We start from the raw sequence: 17,328 nt of genomic DNA on the forward strand, positions 1-17,328 counted from the left end.
AAAAAGAATTAACAGTAATAAAACTGGTGCGCACGAGGTTACACAAACATATACAATTAAGATATATAACACAAAAGGGTAGTAGTGTTCCAAAACATTTGGAAAAAAACGCACATCAAGAGCAACAATGATGTAATTAGAGTTCAGTCAGTGGCGTATTAGGTATATATTTGCTATAAGTATAGCGGGGTGCTGAGGAAGCTGTAGGCTCTCACTACCCAGGAGTGCCGTTGGTAAGTTGAGAAGACAACTTATCCAGAATCATTAATGAAAAAAACAGCTATTAACGCACACCCATCCTGAAGTTATAAACAGTTGTATATCAAACTCTTGTTATGAAGCCAATAGTTGGACCAGTAATTCACTCAATGTCCTTCAACAGTTCCAGAGTGTTCCAAATTTTCATAAATTGATTCACATAGACTTTAAATCTTCAAAACACGTATTCTTTTTAATAGTTCATCGAACTTGTATCCAAATTTGCAAAAATCGCAACAGCCAACACGTGTTTCGTCCGTACTAATGCGTACTGTGACTTTCTCAAGGCTAATAAGAGAAAGGTCAAATGTTAACTGGAAATGGTGACGTCCAGGTCAAGATTGGTTCAATAAAATATAGCACAAAGGCTATATAAAGATGTCATCAATTCTAGTGCACTCCAACACAGAATTAGTTGTTATCCATGTTGATAAGAATAAGTCACCAAGCACTCAAAGTAGTGAGTGAATCTATCAATTGATCCGTAAAATTCAAAGTAAGTCCACACTTATCCAGACGCGCTTGATAACGCTCACAAACAAATCGTAGTCACAGATGCTAAGTTATGGTGCTTGATGGAAGCCTTTAGCTCATTTTATCCTGTTTCTCCCTGTTAATGTTGATGTGTTCGATATATAGGAAGGAAAAACAAATGTGAATCTCACAATCTTTACAGTTACTTCCTTTGTCCCCAGTGGTCACTTGTCAGCATCTTCTAAGTCTGGCATACTCACTGATGACCTTGGCAGGCTTCTTCAAGTCTGTTTTTTTACCGTAAGCAGTAATGTGTAAATAGTCTTCCATTTAATGCAGCTTTCTCTCAATGCTGTTCGTTGGAGAAATCAGCACAGCCAGACTGGATACCTCCTCCACAACCTCCAGTAAATATGCCTGGCCTACGTGATTGGGGGAATGAGTGCTTCTCATTGCTCGTCATCTTGCTGTGTGCTTAACTCATGGGATTAGTTGGTCAAGGCCATGAGATAGAGATTTCAGCCCATGGCCTCTTCGAATGTAAAACATCTCACTAAAATTAGTAGATTTTGCTTCATTAGTTGTAGCATGGTAATTGAGCAGCAAACCTTGCTGTTTCTTGGCCATATATTAAATACCACAATGACCAGGTAGTCATGAACACCCATACTCTTCAGAGACCTTGCCTAAGGTCTGTCATGCCATGTTACTGTGATGCAAATTCTATTTTTCCAGTTTGAATGCACTTAAAAGGCCTTATTAGACTCAACCTCAATACATTTGCTGCCCATTATCCAGAGGAAAAGAGGAATGCCTTCATGTGTTTCCTAAAGTCATATTTGTTTTTGAAAACGGGCATAACTTTCCATAGTTGGGGCAGTGTTGCACAAAAGACACGGGCCCCCTTAACAGGCTGTGTAAGTTTTTGTTGAGATTCAGTAGCAGAATTGAAGCAGATCCTATGATCTTAGCTGAACTGTAGTGTATGACTTGGAAACAAAGAACCACACAGCTAAGAAACGTCATGCTTTGCGCATAGTATTTAAAGTTTATACGCTTCCAACTGGTAGTCAGTAAAGAGTTTGGAGTTTAGTTGAAATATGAACTCTGTCTTGAATCCAGCAGGGATAAGGCGAATAAATTCCGCAATCAATACCCGAGACGCAAATGTATTTAGGCAGAGCTAGGTATACTGTTGACAAACTAGATATATACCTGTACCAGAATTATCAAAGCTTATTGGGAATACAGCAAGAACAGAAACCAAATTCTCAATTACCCAGCTTTACCACTGTCTTTGCTGGATTCAGATTTAAGTGGTAGGAGTGCATCCAGCGTTTAGCTTCCATACGCTTTTTCATATTTCCATGGATTTTGAGTGTGATGGCAAATAGCTTCACCTGCATTTCAGAATCATAGTACTTTTCAAATAGTCTGTGGTACAGTAGCTGCGGCTACTTTGAAAACGAATATTTAGTTCATCTTTATACAGTCTTTCTCCTCTTTTTAGATATTTTAACTTTCGGCAACTAAATATTGTCAAACTAAGAAGGAAGAGTGAGATTCTTTTTGTGGGTGGTTACGTTAAAGACAGACTACTTCTACAAAGAAGCAGGTTGACTGCTTATGTCAATCCTCAAATGAAATAGGGCTTCTCTGTTGACAGCCGTAGGACTGTAAAGCTGGTGTTACTATCTACCATTCATGACTCCAGTTGAAATGGAGGCAGCCAAAAAGATGGCCAGCTTTAAATATCTTGTGAATTCAGGCAAATAGCCAAGAAAAGTAAGGCGGGAGAGGGCAGTTTCAGGCAAAGATGGGTCTTTTTTCTATTTTTGGGAAGATATTGGCAAGTGCTGCTATGTTCAGTGAGTTGAACGTCCCTCCTATAGCTTGGGTGAATTTTTCTGAAACATTCATAGTAACCTGGGTATGCAATACAGGTGAATGTCCTGCAAGAGAATAGAAAAATGGCAATTTTTACTTTACAACCAGCTCGAAATGTATGTAAACATCATGCATCAACAAAAGGTCCTAGTCCCAGTGACGTACCCAAGTACCCATGAATCTCTACCAGAGTTTAGAGCGCCATTGTTTACAGTGTCTTGCATAAAAGTTAAGAAGAGGGATTGGACAGATCCAAGATCTTGTTGCCTAATATCCTTATTAAACTCCCCTGCAAAGCACCTTGAGAAAGTATTCCTCTCGTCAACGGATTGTTGAAGTGAAAAACTGGTTTTACTCAGATGTTCCACTGAGTTCAAAGAAAGATTGGACACCCAAGAAAATATTAATTATTTGGCAAATAAGGTGTCATAGTGTCTGGAATGCATGGGATGATGCATGGTCGAACGTCTCTGGTGCAGCCTCCACTTGACATCTGGATCCCCACTTTAACCTCTCTTGCAGACCTGTTATTTTCTCTGGTTCAAGAGACCTGGGTCACACTTGTCTTGGCCAGTGCTGTTCATGATTATGGCATTACTCACTAGTAATGTGCTAGTGAGCAATGGGGCGAGTGTTTAGGGGTCAATCCAAGTCGGCACTGCTTTCATGGTGGGCGATTACTGCCCATACAGCCCAGCTGGGATCTTACCAATGGTTAGAGGTAGCTGATTTTATAAATGAGGTGCATGTCCTTTGTACCTAAACATCGCTGGGTAAATCTGACTACTGACTTCCCCTGGTAAATCCATGTAGTAGATCATACACTGGAATCCTTTCATTCTCCCCTCAGTATATGTTGTGTATCCATGCCAGTGCTTGGATATGTGAGGTGGAATACTCAGGTTGGGGTATCCCCTTATGAATGAAACTCCTAAACTTGGGAGGTGCTTACTACGGTTACTAGCAGTCAGAGGTTGCTGTCCCTCCTTTTCCTGCCTATTTATATGCTCTGCGTCTTTAGAATCACCTCTGCCAGGAATTCAAGCCAAGTGTACTGTATGGCCTTACATACGAATTCCCAGAAATAAATGTTTTTTGTTCTGGTGTGAACCATGAGGGAGTTCCAGAGAGTCAAGGTGTGACTTGTGACAGAGCAGCACTCGGACAGAGACCGTGGCCTGGTGGGATTTACCCAAAGGCAGACACAACGTAAAACAAGCATTGGCAAAGCCAAGGTCTCAACAGTGCAAGAGTTTTTGGCATTGTCAATATCATTTAGCCATGTTTAATAGCAGCACGTCTGCTGTTCAGCATGGCTAAAAGTCCTTACAAAAAAGACAGTTGACGTAGCCAGCGCTAGCTGTGTCATAGTACATTTTTGTCTGGCAGCAGGGGCGGGATAAGCAACAAAACACGGGAGGGGTGGATGGAGGGTGGGGAGAAAGTAAATAAAAGGGTATTTAATATTTGTTAAAATGTTCCCTACACTTTGCATAAATCGTACAAGCCTTGTGGTTATCTGCGTCACATAACACCAACTACAACAGTCTCTTCGAAACAGCCCATGTGCTATCTACTCGAAACCCAAAAAGGAGTTAAAACCCAGAAACTAGGAAACTGTAGTTCACTTAATATTGTAGTTATCCTAGAACACTTGAAAGGACGTGACAGTAAATCACCCAACTATATTTTAAATAATCTCACTAAATAAATCATGCGCATTAAATGTGCGTTAAAACAACAATGTTCTCAAAGAAACCTCAAAACACATGTACTGATTAAATCTGATTGGATCTAACACGGTGTAGTCCAAGAGGGGGAGCAAATCACCCACACTCACAAAAGCCCTAAAGGGTTAAATTCCCAGAAACTTGAAAACAAAGGTTTGCTTTATTTTGTGGTTAAAATGGGAAATCTGACGAGCTTTCCTGTCACTTAAACAGAAGTGTCAGTCACTCACTAAAAGTTAATGTATATATATTAGAGCAGTTGGAATAGACTTAAAGGAATGACTCAATACATTGATGTGAATGAAAAATCTTATCAATTGTTTTTGGAGTTGAATGAATCAACTATATTATCTCCTTGCTGCATTCAGAGATAATGGAGTCTTGTTACATATACGGGATGCTGCTGCCAATGCAGCGTCAGTGTGCACGTTGGTCAACGCTCAGGGGCCTCATCCTAAGATGGCGGCCAGTAGGAGGTGGTCTAGGCAATGTACAATCGCAAGTATGCTGTCTCAAGGAAGACACATTGTTAACCCTGTCGAGCAGAGTGCGAAGGCTGACATTGGCAAATAATAAAAAACTAAAGTCCAATAACAGATTGAACAGAGCAGGCCGCGGGTATGGTGATTCATGTCAGATACATTGTATCCCTGTAGAGCAGAGCGTGATGACTGTGGCTATTTCCTAATTGAATGTACCGCAAATGTGACTAGATAGGAACTAGATTTACAGGCCTATTTACAAAAATGGAGGTCGGAGTGAGTGTAAACACAAGCGCTTGTTTGAAGTGTTCTTCAGCAAAGTGAAAAGTCGTTCCTAAGACAGAAATGGGAGCAGTGAATGGATAGTAGTAAATGGTCCATGCTCTCAGGGAAGGCTAAACACAGGAAGAGGTATGACGCATGCATGCGTTTAGAAAAATGGGGCGAAAGAATATGAGAGCGACGATGGAGCCAGCAGTTGGGAAGCCTATGGGTGGGCTGAGGCCCACATAGTGAATGCAAGCTTTCTCATCAAGACTGCGCATGCTCTGTCGAAGTCGAGATCTAAAAAGATTTGGCTTACGCCCCACTTCTGCATCCTGTGCTTTGTGTTTCAGGTAGGAGGTGTTTACCTGCAACTAACAAGGAACAAAATGGCAGTTGCACCCCAAACACCTGCACATATAAGGCCAATGCTAGGGGGCAGTTACCCTACCAAAATAATTTTCCTTCACAACAGCAGCACTTATTATCTGGGTTGAGAGGAAAACAAGTGGGACAGGACTCAGGAAATCTAGCACTATATAAAAATTCATATTGTTATTAGGGGACAACATTGTTATATTTTCAAAAAATGACAAGTTGATATATATAAGCAAAATAAGTGCATCTCTAAAGCATTTGAATCTGACATGAAGTTTCATATTTGTATGCAGCGTCATTCATTGCTGATGCTGTGACACAATTCCTTTGTCCTAGAGCGCATTTTTTTTACTGAGGTGACACCTGGGGAAATTACATGATCTATATAAATTGTTTCAATCACTATTAACACATTAGGCATCTGTGCTGACTAAGGCGCAAGGTTTCTCAATCAGTATGACATAGCTGGTAAATTGTTAGAACCCTGTAACTTGAGTGGTAGTTTTGCTGTCTGGACTTAGAATCTGACTCTTGAGGTTGTGTATTCTCTGTAAAAATTTGTCTCCCAACTTGTCTGTTCCAAGTATATTGTCACTCATACTATTTGACTGGCATTCTTCTTGATACGACCGTATGGAATAATGTTGGGAAGTTGGAGGTAGAAATGAAGGGGGTTGCTCTATAAATTTGAAAAATGCATAATTGGCTATACCCAATTGAAAACCCAGTTTGTTTGACCCTTCTATCAAACCTCTACCTTTTTAAAAAATGTTTTTCTTTTGAGGGCATAGGCAAGTTGGAAGTGTATGCAAATTTTCTCCTGCCTAGGGCAGCAATTATTGCGTTTCCAGGAAGGATGTGGGGGGTCACAACCCCTTATTAAGTAAGTATGTATTGGAAGGTGTTACTCCACGGTAAAAAAAAAAATTATTCCAGTAGAAGAGAACAAGTTAAACGTGGTAAATGTTACACAAGTGAGCCTTACAGGAAATCTCACACTACCTTAGATTTACAGGTACGTTTCTCGGATTGGTTGAAAAACTCTTTAAAAGGGTTTCAGTGTAATCCTAGGCGGGCCGATTTCAGAATTTTTTTCCCCTCTGCTCCTGGCCAGTCTGAATTCCTCAAACAGTGTTTGCTCCTCTGACATTTTCTTCTCATTCCTATGCCCTTGTCCTGTGCTGCAGTTGGTAATATTCCATACGAATTTTCCCGCAATACCGCACAAGATTTACCAGACCAGTGTTTCTGCCTCTCTCGCCGAGCGTGTCAGACTGTCCATACCAGTGTCTGTGCATCGTTAGTAAATCTAAAGTGATAACCTGGATTTTTTTCAATACCTATTTGCGATTAAACAAAACTCTGTTTCGGATCTTAATTCCACATTGATTTTAAAGCGCAGACAGTTTTTCCCAGAGTTTGTTTTTTGGAACCACTTGCCTCTTCTGTTTTGTCGAGCTTGCTACTTTACTTAATCATTTTTCAATCAAACATTTTCAAGATTGCAGTGCAACAGATGTTTCCCCGCCCCCCCTCCCATTTTTCCCAAGTTATTATCTAGTTCCTAGCAGGGGGTCAGTTAACACCTTTTCCTTTTTATCAAAGGGAAATCCTTTAGATAGCAGCGAAGATTGCCATTCAGCATAGTTCGGCACGAACACCTCTAAAGCAGTATAGAGGGAAAATGCTCACGTTTATGGCTATAACATGCTATGTTTTTGACTCTGACTGTCAACAACTATTCATTTTCATAAATGATAAGATCACTTCATATTTTTATGTTTTTGTCTTTCTATCACATTGATTAGAAGTGACAATTATTTCGTTTGCAAGTGTTTATGCACACACGAAGCGTATCGTGAGTATTCTAGTAAGTAACTGTACAGTTAGAACCTTATATAAACATTGTCATCTAGCGTTTTTATATACAATTGTATGCACACGTGCCTGTAGTTAAGAGGATTCAGTTTACTTGATTTAACACCCTGTATTTTTAGTCAAAAATATTCATAAGCACTGAATTATCCCAACCTCCTGCTGAATCCCGGAGCACTTTCGAAGCCTATGCTCGCTTGAGGGTGCGCTCTCTCTCTCTCTCTCTTTCTCTCTCTCTCTATATATATATATATATATATATATATATATATATATATATATATATATATATATATATATATATATATATATATATATATATATTTATTCACTTAAAAAACCGTAGGTTTCAGGGGCGTTATAGTTAGCTGGACTTTTCACTCGTACAAAACCATTGAAATTCCCCCGTTATAGTTAGTTCAGCTAACTATAACTTGCACGCCCGCAATGCACTGCTGATGACGTCACATATTACATCACTCATGACATCACTGATGACATCTCAAATGACATCACTCATGACATCACTCATGACATCACTGGTGGTATCATCCAGTGAATGTGTGTTTTTCTGAAAATTACATATGTTTTATATATGTATATCTCAATGACTATGGAAGAATAAATGGGAATATAAGTGTCTAAATGGATGATTTGTTTTTGAAAAATTGATTGTATAACTAACTGATTAAGTGTATCTTAGTGAATACATGGCTTAGTGAGTAATGTTTAAATATGTAAATATCTGTATCAGTCTCTCACTTTGTGTGTAAGTGGCTGCATGGGTTGGTGAGTAGCTACATGAGTGTCTATATAGGTTATTAGTTGGTTTTTTGAGTATCAGTATGAGTGTCTGAGTGTCTGTATGGTTCGGTGGGGGGTATTACATAGTGCATAGGTGCATGAATGAGTGACTCACTGTTTGTATGTGTTGAAGACAGCATGTGTGCAGGACTGTATGGGTGGATGAGTGTGTGCATGGGTGTGTTAGTGAGTGAATGACTGTCTCAATAGTGTCTTAATGAGTAACTACATATGTTTTAAACTAGTATATGTGACTATTGGTGTATATAAGTGAGTATATGTGAGAGTGAGAGATTGAAAGAGTTCCTGTATGAATAAGTATGTGTTTCTATAAGTGATTGTTTAAAAGACTATGTATGTGTAAGTTTCTGTAGAAGTAAGTGTGGTGGTGTGTATATAACTGTATATGCAAGTAAATGGATGTTTGATTCTTTATTCGCATGAGTGACTATGTATGTGAGTAACTCTATGGATGAGTGGCGTTGTGTAACAGGATGTATAGGTGTATGAGTACATATGATGAGTGAGTACATGTATGAGTGACTGTATAGGACTGTTGGTGAATGAGTATGTGGATCTTAGAATTACTGAATAGGTTGTTGTAACTGATATTGGTATGTCCATTGTTTAGAAATTTTTTTTTTCTATTTTTGAATGTGTGTATCAAAGGTTATATATTAGGGGGAGATCAGGTCTGCCACTCTATCACAGGGATGATGTCATCAGTGATGCCATTTATTCTTCCATCGACCTTGAGAAATACATATATAAAACATATGTAATTTTCAGAAAAACACACATTCACTGGATGATGTCATCAGTGAGGTCATTTGAGATGTCATCAGTGATGTCATCAGTGATGTCACTGACCATGTCATGAGTGATGTAATATGTGACTTCATCTGCAGTGCATTGCGGGAGCGCGAGTTATAGTTAGCTGAACTAACTATAACGGGGGAATTTCAATGGTGGTTTTGTACGAGTGAAAAGTCCAGCTGACTATAACGCCCCTGAAACCTATGGTTGTTTCAGTGAATTTCTAAGGTTTTTTAAATGCTAATTCCTAACTATAACGTGCCTGAAACCTATGGTTTTTTCAGTGAATTTCAAAGGTTTTTTAAATGCAAATTTCTAACTATGCCTACAGAGATAGGACATGTGAAGAAAGAAGAAAAAACGCTCAGAAAGAAAAAAAGAAATGCAGAAAGAAGCAACAGAAGTCCTCACAGACGAAGAAAAGTGCAGGAAGAAGGATAACATGCAGAAAGAACAAACAGAAGAGCAGAAAGAAGCCTTGTTGCAAAATCATCCTGTACCCTCAACTTTTTCAGACGGATACTGGTGGTAACTGTGTCTGACTAACCAGTCCTAGAGCCAGTGCTATGTTAAAAGACACTCAGAATACAGTGAAAACACCTACATACACTAGGGAACACTATGCGTTGGGGTCCCTCTGTGATCAGCATGACCGCCTCTGTAAGCCCCTAGTATATAATAGGGCAGGGGATTAAAACTACCTCTTAAAACGCGCCACAGGGCGTGTTTGCACACGTCCTCTCAGGCCCCGTCCCCTCACTTCCCCACTGTGTAAACACGCCCTGTGGCCGTTTTAAGTTGGGAGATTAAGTCCCCTTGAATCCTGAGGGTCCCTAGGGTTCAACTAGCCCACTAGGTACCTCCAGTAAGCGCCACAGAGCTGCGTTGCAGAGAGGTGTAAAAAGTGGCACGGCCTGGACCACCTCTCTGCAACGCAGCTCAGTGGCGCTTACTGGAAGCACCTGGTGGGCTAGTTAGCCCCCAGGGGCCCTCAGGATTGAAGTGGAATTATTTCCCCAACTTAAAACGCGCCATAGGGCGTGTTTGCACACGTCACCTCAGGCCCCGTCCCCTCCCTTCCCCACTGTGTAAACACGCCCTGTGGCCGTGTTTTAAGTTGGGAGATTAAGTCCCCTTTAATCCTGAGGATCCCTAGGGGCAAAATAGCCCACTAGGTACGTCCAGTAAGCGCCATTGCAGAGAGGTGTAAAAAGGGGCACGGCCTGCACCACCTTTCTGCAACGCAGAGCAGTGGCGCTTACTGGAAGCACCTGGTGGGCTAGTTGGACCCCAGGGTCCCTCAGGACTGAAAGGGAATTATTTCCAGAACTTAAAACGCGCCACAGGGCGTGTTTGCACACGTCCCCTCAGGTCCCGTCCCCTCCCTTCACCACTGTGTAAACGCGCCCTGTGGCCGTTCTAAGTAGAGAGATTAAGTCCTCTTGAATCCTAAGGGTCCCTAGGGTCAAACTAGCCCACTAGGTACCTCCAGTAAGCGCCACAGAGCTGCGTTGCATAGAGGTGTAAAAAGGGGCGTGGCCTCAGAACACCTGTCTGCAACGCAGGTCCCTGGCGCATACTGGAGATACCTGTTGGGCTAGTTGGCCCTCAGGGACCCTCAGTATTGAAGGGGAATTAATTCCCCAACTTACAACTGGCCAGGGGGCGCGTTTGCAGAGTGCTGCAAGGAGGGGACGTGGCCTCCGTCGCGATGCCGGTCTTTTATTTTTTTTATTTTTTTAAGGAGGAGGGCTGTGTGGCCCCTCTTCTTTTTCTAATTTACTGGCCCTGGGGACCCCATCCCCCAGGGCCTGCACCCTAATTTCTTTTGTTGGTAAAAAATTAATTTGGCCCTCCCAAGGCCTTAATCGGCCCCGGAGACCCCAACCCCCGGGTCATGGCCTTTTAAAAAAAAAAATTCTTTAGGAGGGGGCTGCGTTGCCCCCCTCCTCAGGCCACTTATGGCCCCGGGGACCCCATCCCCCGGGGCCGGCCTTTGTTTTCTATTATTTTTAAAAAATATATATTGATAGAAAAACCTAGGACATGCTGGACAAACCGTATGTACCAATCACCATGACGATTTGCTTGATGTTCATTAAAAGGCGACTATGCATAGAATGAATCCACATGGAATGTATTTACACCGCTAGTGAAGCTCTGACGTGTCTGACGCCCTACCGTGCCTAATCCCAGCGCCCCCGCCGGTGGGTACTCTCCAAGTAGACACCCTTGTCGTTTATTTATACAAACATGGGTAGCTATTGACGGGCACATTTAATATACACGCACACCAAGCCATTTAAAGGGGATTCGACAAAAATTCGACCAAACTATGCAAGAAACCCCCCTCACGGTTAATAAAACACACATCCACCGCCGGATGTGTAATACTTTTTATTTTACTCTCTGGAAAGGAGACGAACCTCACTTGAGAGTCACAGCGTGCTCCTGGCTGAGCCCAATGCTGTGTTACACCCACCAGTGCCCGCCGAGTGCCTCACACCTCTGTGTTGTATTCCACCAGCTAGTGCGTATGCTATGACACTCTCTAGCCCATGTGCACTGCAACACCACCCCGTGAATATGTCATGCCACACTTGCCTTCGCACGGGTTATATTGCCCCATCTAACATGCCTTCCTCGATGCCTATGTTATAACGCACATCTCTATGCCATACATATTACAATCTGGGATCCATATCTTTGTCACAGTGTATATGCAACGTTACACTCCCCAGCACATATTTTATATTACAACTTTAGAGACTGGTTAGGTTACACAACACTGCCCGGTGCATATTACACTCCAAGGCGCATATCGCATAGCACGCGCTAGTGCCTGTGCTATCTCGCGCTCTCCAATGAATCTGTCAATGCGCACAATGTATTGCATATTATATTTCACGCCCCGGTTCATCTTATATCACACTTTTTGGTGCATAGTTTATACCATATACTATATCTAGTTTTCATTGTCAATCGTGCTCTCAGGACTATGTTCTATATAACACTGCGTCCACCTACCCTTTTCACGGGCATTACATTTTACAGTGGAGGGTCAGGGGGTGTTTCTGCCAAGTGAGCCCAGAGTCAGTCACAAACGTCCTCTTCTTCCTGAATAAAAGTGAGATTATGCTGCATACTTGTTCATATTTTAAGTAGTTCGCACGCACATTTTAAAAACAATAAAGTTCCCAATACCCACCTTCTCTGAACAGTTAGCCTGCTGCCCCATCCACCTCCTCCCTATCCTCTGTTGTCTGAATCAATGGACTAGCCTCCTCCCTCCTGCCATGCATGGTCTGATGTGCTGCCACTGCCCTCCATTTAGCATGATGTACCAGTCCACTCCTCCTGCCCTCCATTGCCCAATTCTATGGCCCATCATTGACCTCCTACTTAGCCTCTGTGCTTAGCTTGCTGCCCCTATTCTCCTTCCCCCTGCCCTCCGATGTCTTTGTGCATACCCCTGTTCCATCCTTTTTGCCCACCATGTTCCATGGACCTGCCACTCCTATCTACTCTGAGTGTTCTGTTGAGCTGCCCCTCCCCTTCCCCCTGCCTAGCATTGTCAGATGACTGTAACCTGTCCCTGCCACCTCCACACTGTCCGTCCACATGCCATGCCCCTATCCCCTTGCTCCTGTCCTCCATGGTCCATTTTACTGCCACACTTTTCTGCCCTGCCTGGTCTGTTGTGCTGCAACAGCTCCTCCTGCCTGCCCCACGCGGTCTGTTGTGAGGCCCCTTCCCCTGAACTCTCTTGTCTGTGCCCAGGTCCTGACCCTCCCTTCTTTCCTACATGGTCCTTTGTGCATGCCCCTGCACCCTCCTTCTTGCCCATCATAGCCATTGTACTGCCACTAACCCTCCCGCTTGCCATGCATGGTCTTCTGTGCTGCCATGGCCCCTCCCACCTTCCCTGTGTGGTCAGCTAGCTGCCCCTGACCCCCTCCCACCTTCCCTCCATGGTCTGTGTGTATGCCATCATAGTCTCATTGTTGCTCTCCATGGTGTGTCTTGTTTCTAGTGCCCATCCTGCCTGACCTCCATGGTCATCTTGCTGCTCCTGCCCTGCCCTGCCCCCTTGCCCCCAGCCCTCTGTTTCCTTGTGCAGACCCCTATTCCCTCCCTCCTGGCTTGTCTATTCCATTGTAATGCCCCTGATCCGTCCCTCCTGCCCTTTATGGTCTGTTATGCTGCAGCTTTCTCTTCTGTCTGTCCATTATGGTCAGCTAGCTACCATTGCCTCTTTCCCCTCTGTTCTCTGTTGTCCATGTGCATGGTCCTGTCCCCTCTCTATTGCTTTCTATGGATTGTTGTGCTGCACTCCAGTCCTGCATGCGCTGTGTGGTGTATTGTGCTGCTGCAAACCCTGATGCCTGCCCTGTAGGGTCAGTTTGGTGCACCTCTCCATGTCCCTCCTGTCCTCTGTTATCCGAGTCCATGTCCCTACCCCAATTCCTCCTGCATACCATGATCCAATGTACCATACTTGCGAACATTTTGAACTTGGTAAGAGGGAGATTTTGAAAAAAAACTGGGGTATTGATTTTCCCCTTTGAGTTACATTTAAAAAGAGGAGATTGTAGATAGGAGACAGATCAAATAAAGCCGATTTGAGCTTAAAAACATTGGACGTTTCCTGGCTGAAACTGGTCTGTTGGCATGTATGGTTGTACTACCACTGCCTCTTCCTTCTGCCCACAATGGTCTATTATATTGCCACAGCCTCTCTTGCCAGTCCTGTATTGTTGGTTTTTTGCCCCTGCCCCCCTTTCCACTGCCCTCCATAGTATGCTGTGCTGCCACTGCCCTTCCTGCCTGCCCAGTGTGGTCAAATTGTTGCATCTGCACTCTCTTACCTGCCTTCAATTTTCAGAGTCCGTGCCCCTGGCCTCTGCCTCTCAACAGTATCCCAATGAACAACTAGATTGCTAACATTCTATATTTATTACAAAAGTGTGGAACGCCTGACGTCATCTTGATGTAATCAAAACTGTAATACCTAGAGTATTTCCTTTAGAAATTACATATATGAGGGTCTTATTTGCATCAAAATTATGGTTAGTGCTCTAAAAAACTAAACTTGTAAATTATTTGTAATCTTTGTTTTTTTATCCAGTTGACCACTTGATTAAATGTTGCACTTAGGAGAGAGGATGTGGTGTTACTTCCAGAGCTGCAGACTTTGCAACTGGGGAACCAGGTTGGAGTTTCTGCTTCAGCTCAACATTCTTTGATTCTGGTCAAATCACTTAATCTCCCCATGTCTACAACCAAAATGAATTTGATCTTGTGTGATGTAACCAATGCTCATGTAAAGCACTCCAATACCTGACAAGTCTGCACTATATAAAACTGCAAATACACAAAACATAAGTGTTTTGCACACTTCTGTCATTGGGCTATACTTGGGCTACATCTGGGTGATATTTGGGCTACATTTGGGCTCTTTTGTCTCTGGTGGACATTTTGGGAGACTTATTTGTTATGATGTTTCCTAATTTCCTCATTTACTACAGTCTCCTCAGTAGGAAATACTTTCAGTTTTTTACTTTGATTCCATCAAGAAGGCATTCAGATGTGTCACACATTTGCCATAAATTCAAAATGTTAGCACTCTAGTTGCTTATTAGATCACTGTAGTAAAGCTACTGCTCACCAGGGAAGTCTGCTGCTGGTATTGAAAGTGCACGTTTCAGTCTGCATTTCAGAATTTTTTAATGAAATAGAAGAGGATTTGAGAAGTCACTCAAAATGTGCCCTAATTTTTCTTTCTGCAGCACTAATCATACTTTCTATGGCAAAATGAACCCCTCATTTTGTTCCTTTTTTAATTAACTGTTTTAAGAGTTACCACTTTATTCCAACCAAGATGGCTTCAGGTTTGCCATACGTTTGTCATAAGTAGGACTGTTAGCGCTCTAGTTGTTTTTAAGAACACTCTGGGAAGCTGCAGTAGAACACAAATGAATCAACTGACAGTCTCTGTCCTTGTTGGATGTACATGTTTTACTGAGAATGTCAGACTTCATTCTCGCATGACTGAGAAAGATAATATGAATTTACAGAAAATATGCTCTCAGTTTAGCTGATAGATCACCTTCCAAACCTCTGTGGGAAAAGCATGAGAAAATATTTTTCTCTCAATCATGATATCCCAGCAGAAGGCTTTTTCACATGGTGAAATCACCTTAGAACATACCACAATTCCTAAAATGAGTATGGTACCATCAACAAATGATTTATAATGTAACTAAAGTCTTAAAACCTTCTGCAATGCTTTTTAATGAGGTGCTATCATGTATATTGGTCCAAAGATGGGTGCCAACACTTCTTGGATGAAGTGCTGACAGCCAATCAGATCTCAGGATGAGATGTGTGGTTAGGCTCCGCCCACATATATATATGATTTTACTTTTGATTTTCTCAGGAACTACTGAACAGATTGACACCAGACCTGCAAAAGGCACTTCCCTGACCTGAGGACTACCTCTCGGCCAAATGTCAAGTAATTCTGTTCAGCCGTTCGGGCTGTACCTTGGACTAAAGGTCCCTATGGAAAAATGCATGGGGAAAACGTGTTTTGGGACCCCCCTTTTTTCTCGGCCCCCGCTTGACGAATCACCCCGAGACTTTCAGGATAGGAGCGGAGCGCCCCACCTATTTTGAAAATTTTGCGAGGATTCGTCAACCGGCGCCAAAGTTATTCCAAATAGAATGTTGCGGATTTCCTATGGAAACACGGTACTAACTATAACTATCTACTGGCGACCGCCAGTAGATAATATATATATATATATATATATATATATATGAACAAGACCTCTTGTAGGTCGAAACGCGTTGTGGCGGAGGGGCAGGGCATCCAATAAATTTCCGTGCACTGAATTTTGGCTCAGTTTTCGTCTTTTTCCTACGATTTGGATGATGTGTGGTGAAATCCTGTTATATATATATCTCCAACCACAAGATTGCCTGCTATAGAGTAGCCACACGACAGGTGAGTAATTTGCCAACATTCGTTTATTGCAGGTACAGCGAAGGCAACGCCATGCAGCACAGGAATCAAGTCCAGCCCAAGCCCGACGCGTTTCTTGTTGCCACTTCTTCAAAGGCTCTGGACGACCGCATGAACACAACACTTTTCGGCACTACTATTTGATGTATAGAGACCCCGCCTCAGTGGGCATGGCCAACCTCGTGGCCTGCTGGACCTTATAGTGCCAGATTTTCTACAGTGAGCTGTCGCTTCGATGCTTCAAGTGTTCACAGTAAACCCCCAGTGGGTCATGATGCACGGCTTGGGTTCCCGTTGATCCTCTCAGTCTGCAACAAACCGGCTCCTGTCCCAAAAGCCGTGGCGTCGATTGACGACACCGCTGGAATGCTGAACCAGCACTGGGGCTCCACTCCGCAGCTCAGGCAAAAGCCGCTAAACATCCAACCACATGATGTTCGCCACAGTTCCTCGATCGGAACACTACAAGCTGAAATGAGATAGTCATGTTATACTCGGGATTTGTGTAGCATCAGAGTATAGTAAAAGCAGAGCCATTGATACACTAAGAGGATTCAATCCATGGGAAGGGATAAGAGAAAAGCAAAGAAAACAAGGAGAAAAAAGGAAGACCAAAAACTACAAGAAATAATTCAACAAGAGCAAACCAGGATTCCAAGAATCTATTTTAGTTGAACCCTGAATTTACCTTAATGCTAAGGCCTAATGTATCTTTCAAGCCTTAGGTTTTAGGATGGTAACCGGATGCAAACTTCAAGTCAGTAATTAGATGTCTATTTAACTCCTTCCCAAATTGGGATCTAAATAGTGATATAGATGTGGATGGAACACTACACAGTCTGTCAAAGCAGGTGCAGTCACAAGTCCTTCACAATGTATCTAGTCTGCCATCTTGGCAAAGTTATTGACCACAATCAATAAAATAATACTCTCTTAATCAGAAATAGATATACATACAAATAAAGAGTCAGTGTGTGCCATGGATGTTGCAGAGCAGGTATGGGGAGCAATATGCCTATGGATAGACCCCTTCTTTGACTTCTTGTCTTAAGCACAGAGCACACCATGTTGAGCAAAGGCATAGACTTGATATTGATCAACATGGCGTCCGAGTAGGACGTGCCTGTTCGTCGCTCCGGTCCGTGGCCTAGGCCCTGCCTGCATAGCTACGTCCAGCGTGGCGCTACCTGCCGACTGGGACCCTGTGTGGATCCATAACCTGCTTCAGCACCTCTGCTCTGATTCCGGTATGGTGACGGCGTTTGGCACCGGGGATAGACATGCCTCAGACTGGGCACGCTCTGCAGCCTACCCCGCGGCTCTGTGAGAGAGA

The 17,328-nt window shown here is 42.9% G+C and overlaps 1 protein-coding gene across 1 annotated transcript in view; it reads left to right on the plus strand.

The window, feature by feature from the left end:
* Positions 1-17,328, plus strand: part of VTA1 (vesicle trafficking 1) — a 341,069-nt gene that overhangs the window by 264,036 nt on the left and 59,705 nt on the right. The gene's annotated exons all lie outside the window — the stretch shown is intronic.

The sequence above is a fragment of the Triturus cristatus genome, chromosome 6 (genome assembly GCF_964204655.1).
Source record: "Triturus cristatus chromosome 6, aTriCri1.1, whole genome shotgun sequence".
NCBI classification, from domain to species: domain Eukaryota; kingdom Metazoa; phylum Chordata; class Amphibia; order Caudata; family Salamandridae; genus Triturus; species Triturus cristatus.